This window comes from Canis lupus, chromosome 2 (assembly GCF_048164855.1).
Source record: "Canis lupus baileyi chromosome 2, mCanLup2.hap1, whole genome shotgun sequence".
NCBI classification, from domain to species: Eukaryota; Metazoa; Chordata; class Mammalia; order Carnivora; family Canidae; genus Canis; species Canis lupus.
Window position 1 is genome coordinate 32424271 of NC_132839.1, and position 6697 is coordinate 32430967.

Consider the following 6697-nt stretch of genomic DNA (forward strand, 5'->3'; position numbering starts at 1 on the left):
CTCTTTGTGTCTTCCTCAATTTCTTTCAGAAGTGTTCTATAGTTTTTAGGGTATAGATCCTTTACCTCTTTGGTGAGGTTTATTCCTAGGTATCTTATGCTTTTGGGTGCAATTGTAAATGGGATTGACTCCTTAATTTCTCTTTCTTCAGTCTCATTGTTAGTGTATAGAAATGCCATTGATTTCTGGCCTTGATTTTTCATCCAAACTCAACTGAATACACATTCTTCTCAAGTGCACATGGAGCTTTCTCCAGAATAGACCACATACTGGGTCACAAATCGGGTCTGAACGGATACCAAAAGATTGGGATCGTCCCCTGCATATTCTCAGACCATAATGCCTTGGAATTAGAACTAAATCACAACAAGAAGTTTGGAAGGACTTCAAACATGTGGAGGTTGAGGACCATCCTGCTAAAAGATGTAAGGGTCAACCAGGAAATTAAGGAAGAATTAAAAAGATTCATGGAAACTAATGAGAATGAAGATACAACCGTTCACAATCTTTGGGATGCAGCAAAAGCAGTCTTAAGGGGGAAATACATTGCAATACAAGCATCCATTCAAAAACTGGAAAGAACTCAAATTCAAAAGCTAACCTTACACATAAGGGACCTAGAGAAAAAACAGCAGATTGACCCCACGCCCAGTAGAAGAAGAGAATTAATTAAAATTCGAGCAGAACTTAACCAAATCGAGACCAGAAGAACTGTGGAACAGATCAACAGAACCAGGAGTTGGTTCTTTGAAAGAATTAATAAGATATATAAACCATTAGCCAGCCTTATTAGAAAGAAGAGAGAGGAGCCTCAAATTAATAAAGTCATGAATGAGAAAGGAGAGATCACTACCAACACCAAGGAAATACAAATGATTTTAAAAACATTATGAACAGCTATACGCCAATAAATTAGGCAATATAGAAGAAATGGACGCATTCCTGGAAAGCCACAAACTACCAAAACTGGAACAGGAAGAAATAGAAAACCTGAACAGGCCAATAACCAGGGAGGAAATTGAAGCAGTCATTGAAAACCTCCCAAGACACAAGAGTCCAGGGCCAGATGTCTTCCCAGGGGAATTCTATCAAACGGTTAAAGAAGAAATCATACCTATTCTACTAAAGGTATTCGGCAAGATAGAAAGAGGTGGAGTACTTCCAAATTCGTTCTATGAGGCCAGCATCACCTTAATTCCAAAACCAGACAAAGACCCCACCAAAAAGGAGAATTACAGACCAATATCCCTGATGAACATGGATGCAAAAATTCTCAACAAGATACTAGCCAATAGGATCCAACAGCACATTAAGAAAATTATTCACCATGACCAAGTAGGATTTATCTCCGGGACACAAGGCTGGTTCAACACTCGTAAAACAATCAATGTGATTAATCATATCAGCAAGAGGAAGACCAAGAACCATATGATCCTCTCATTAGATGCAGAGAAAGCATTTGACAAAATACAGCATCCATTCCTGATCAAAACTCTTCAGAGTGTAGGGATAGGGGGAACTTTTTCGACATCTTAAAATCCATCTATGAAAAGCCCACAGCAAATATCATTCTCAATGGGGAAGCACTGGGAGCCTTTCCCATAAGATCAGGAACAAGACAGGGATGTCCACTCTCACCACTGCTATTCAACATAGTACTGGAAGTCCTAGCCTCAGCAATCAGGCAACAAAAAGACATTAAAGGCATTCGAATTGGCAAAGAAGAAGTCAAACTCTCCCTCTTTGCCGATGACATGATACTCTATATAGAAAACCCAAAAGCCTCCACCCTGATAGAACTCATACAGCAATTTGGTAGCGTGGCAAGATACATGATCTTCTTTTTATGTTTGGAATTTTCAAGTTTCACTATTAAACGTCGAGGTGTTGATCAGTTCTTATTGATTTTATCAGGGACGTCTTTATCTCCTGGATCTGAATGCCTGTTTCTCTCCCCAAATTAGGGACTTTCTCAGCTGTGATTTGTTCAAATATTCTTTCTGGCCCTCTGTGTCTCTTGGCCCTCTCTGGAACCCCAATATACATAGATTTTAATTCTGAAGTTATCATTTTCCTTAACCTTATCTCATGGTCTTTCCCTTTTTCCTCATCTTCCTTCCTTGCCATCAACTTGTCTTCTTTGTCACTCACTGTTTCTTCCACCTCATTAACCCTCGTCATTAGGACCTCAAGTTTGGATTGCATCTCATTTAATTGATTTTTCATTTTTGCCTGAGTAGATCTAACTTCTGCATTCATGAAGTCTCTTGAACTTTTATGCTTTTTTTCCAGAGCCACCAGTAGGTTTATAATTGTGCTTCTGAATTGTCTTTCTGACATTGAATTGTAATCCAAATTCTGTAACTCTGTGGAAGAGAGAGTACTGTTTCTGATTTTTTCTTTTGTGGTGTGTTCTTTTTTCTAGTCATTTTGCTCATTGCAGAGTGGCTGTATGAGCAGGTGCATGAAGAATACTAACCACAACCTAAGTAAATTTCACCCTAGATGATTCTGATGGGGTCAGAGACCAGAAGTTACAAACAACGATTAGAATGAAATAAAACAAAAGGAGTACTAAAGTGAAAAACAAATTTTAAAAGAAAGTAGTCAAAAAGAAAAGGCAAAGAATCAGATAAAAGAAGAAAAAAAAAAGACAAAGTAGAGAAAAAAGCAAAAGTAAATAGGAGAAAAAAGGAACATCAAAAAAAGGAGGAGAAAAAAATGGGGGGAGTCGGAGATGTTGGTGGTGACGAAGTTGTAGTTGAGGGAGAACGTAGTGTACCTGAGGTGTCCTAGAGGGTGACCCTCTTGTTCTTAGTATATTAAATTCTGTATGTTAGAAGATGTTCAGTCCCAAATTTATATAAACCAGAAATACTTGTAGAAAGCCTCACCACTGACCACAAAAACGTGAACAAGATAAAATAGGCAGGCAGAATGGGAATGAGGAGACAATGTAATCTCACAGAATGAACCAGCATGGTATACCACTTGGGTCTGGGTGCATGCTGGTTTGGTTTTAGAAGGTATCAACTTCCCTCATTATAGAACAAAACGAGGCAGAGAAAATAAAGAACAGATAACAAACAAAACAAATGTCGTATATGTCCCATCATTAAGTTGAGTATGTTGATGGGAATCTAGAATTGCAAAATATAGCTAGGACTTGTAATTCTAGAAATATGAATGTGAAAAAGGAAGAAACTTAAAAATGAAGAGGTGGTAAAATATTGCAGTTAAGGTGGGAAAAGAGAAAAAATAATTGGAAATTTATAGTGCGATATAAAAATGAGGTGTACTGGAAAAAGGAAAAAAGAAAAAAACAAAGGAGGGGTACCCTCTAGTTCTGTATACTGTAAATCCCTTGACTTCTCATGGAGCTTTCCAGCGTCTTGGCCCAGAACTTGCTCTTCCTTGTGCTTCCAGCTGGTCTTCTGTGGGAGGGGCCTGCTGTGCTGATTGTCAGGTGTGTGCACCTGGGGGAGCTGCCCTGCCCCCTGCCAGGTGCCGGGCTGATGGGAGCTGTTGACCCCATGAGATGATGCCTCTGCTCCCTGGTGGCCCCGCCTCTCAAAGCACCAGGGGACTCCAGGAGGAACAACACTTACTGCAGCCAGGTCCCCAGCTCTGGAGTCAACTCCCACAGTTAACTACCCCAGCTCCCAATCCCCACTGGCCTAGGTGGTTCTGGGGAGGGGGGCCCTGACCTGCACAGCCTGGGGCGCCTGGGACAGAAGCGTCCTGGCTGTCCTGTGCCCTCCCCGCCCCCGCCTGTCTCGGGGGAGCACAGGATCGGGGGCTGTTTTCCCTGGCACCCTGGACTCCGGGGCCTGTGCTGCTGGAATCACGCTCCCAGGTCTCGGCTCCTGAAGACAGCAGGGCGCAGCGCTCTCCACCAGGAGCCCCCTCCTGACCCCCCTCCGCCCGGAGCCCCCTTCTCCCCGGGGCCCAGCCCAGTGGGCGCTCCAGCCCTTCCCCGAGCTCGGCCCACAGGCTGCGGCCCACAGGCTGTGGCGCGCTCTCCCCGGGCGCCCCTCCTCCGTTAGTGACCCCTGGAGACCCGAGGCCTCACTGCCCCTCCTGCGGTCCTGCCCGAATCCCTGCTGAGCGCCTTTCTGCCCGGGAAGGATCCCGCCTCTCTGGGGCGGGGCTCTCCTGTCCCCAGGCTCCCGCCCCCCTTGCCAGGCTCCTCGGGGGCTCCTCCCCCACTGGATTCTTGTTTATGTTTTTCAGTCTTCCTACCTTGTTAGAGCCAAAACCCTTCTCTCTGTAGCATCTTGCTGTTCTCTCTTTAAATGTCAGGTGATTTGTAGGTGTTCAGGATGGTTTGAAAGTTATCCAGCTAAGTTGGGGGGACCCGGTGGGTGGAGGACCCTGCTCCTCCGGCATCTTGCCTTGCCTCAACCACACAAAGGTTTTAAAAAAAGTTTAAAACATGTATTTAAACATCATCACTCTTTTCCATTAGATTTTCTGGATTTGAATCAGTGTGAAAAGGTCTTCCAGGTTCCTTTGAGTTAAGTGTGGCTTGTGTTTGTGTGGTAGATAGTGGGGTATGGTTAGGGGGAGTTGTAAAGGTATTGCCTCCTTCCTTCATTGTCCCTTACAGACTCTGGAACATTGTACAAACCACTGGTACCATGGAGCTCTGGGTTTAAGAGCATGTCTTTGACTATAGCTGCACTGTAGAAATATCTAAATCTTGTGGTTGGAGTTAATGTATTGGTTAGGCATAGAGATTACATTGGAAAGTTAAACAGTATAGATTTCTTAACATACTGCGTAAGTACTTCCAGTGAGATATCACTTATAAGTACAGCCAAATGAAATGTCTGAGAACATTCTGTAGTTGATGCTAGAGAGAGAAGAATAAAACTTGAATCTACTAATATGTAATTTACAGATATAGTTTCGGTAAATAAGAAACTTATGTAAAAACTACATCCTCAAGATCCAAAAAAGCTTATTTTTAATTTAATTTTTAAAAAGATATACGAGATGGAAGCCACAGTGTATTTTAAATAGTTATTTGTTTATTTACTTATTTAAGTATAATTGACACACAATGTCACATTAGCTTCAGGTGTACAACATTTGACAGGTTTATACATTTTGCTATGTTTACCACAACTCTCCTACCATCTGTCATGATACATCACTATTTCAATATCATTGACTATATTCCTTATGCTGTGCCTTTGATCCCCATGAGTTATTCATTTATGCTATAGCTGGAAGCCTGTATCTCCCACTTCCCTTTGCCCATTTTGCTCAGTCCCTTCCCTCACTCTGGCAATGATCACTTTGTCTTCTGTATTTAAGGGTCTGATCCTGTGCTTTGTTTGTTTATTCATTCATTTGTTTATTTATTTTTTAGATTTCACTTATGAGTGAAATCATACAGCATTTATCTTTCTTAGTCAACTTATTTCACTTAGCATAATACCCTCAAGGTCCATCCATATTGTCTCAAATGGCATGATCTCATTCTTTTTAATGGATCTGTAATATTCCATTGCATGGGTATATATATATATATATATATATATATATATATATATATCACCTCATCTTTATCCATTTGCATTTGTCTATGGATGAACACTTAGGTTGTTTCCATATCTTGGCTACTGTAAATAATAATGAAGTAAACAAAGGGGGTACACTTATCTCCTAGAATTAGTTTTTTTGTTGTTGTTGTTTTCTTTGGGTAAATACCCAATAGTGGAGTTACTGAATTATTTGATATTATTGAATTATTTAATATTTCTATTCATAATTTTTTGAGGAACTTCCATGCTGTTTTTCACAGTGGCTGTCCCAATTTACATTCCTACCAACACTGTATGAAGATTTCTTTTTCTCCACATCCTTGTCAACACTTACTATTTCTTGTCTTTTTGATTTAGTTATTCTAATAGGTATAAGGTGATGTTTCATTGTGCTTTTGATTTGCATTTCTCTGATGATTAGTGATGTTGAACATCTTTTCATGTGTTCATTGGCCAAGAAAAGCCATTTTGATTCAAGGATCCATAATCATTGTGAAAGTGTTCAGCCTCAGAATTATCTAGAAGAACTTAGTAACTACTTATTGACTCTTTAAAGTTTGGAGGAATTTATCTCTGAAATTATCTCAGCAGGCCTGTTGCATTTGGAATGATACCTCTTTCTCAACTTTCTCTATTTCTTCCATGGAATTCAGCTTACATTTTTCTCTGCCTCACTGGTCAATTTTTTTAAAATTTTTATTTATGATAGTCACAGAGAGAGAGAGAGAGAGAGAGAGAGAGGCAGAGAGAGAAGCAGGCTCCATGCACTGGGAGCCCGACGTGGGATTCGATCCCGGGTCTCCAGGATCGCGCCCTGGGCCAAAGGCAGGCGCCAAACCGCTGCGCCAATCAGGGATCCCACTGGTCAATTTTAATAAATTATGTATTCTTAGAAAATTATTTCATTCAATTATTCAAATTAATGTGCATATAGTTTGATTTTTTGAATTATTTGACTCTTTTGATTATTTGAATGTCAAAAAATTTATGGTTATATCTCCAAATCAATTATTATTTTAGCTATTTATTCATAAATAAAGCACGCATGAAATATTTTTGCAGTTTTTTTATTTTTATTTTTTTTAATTTTTGCAGTTTTAAAAAGACAATTGTAAAGCTAGCACCCAATGTAACTACAATTTAGG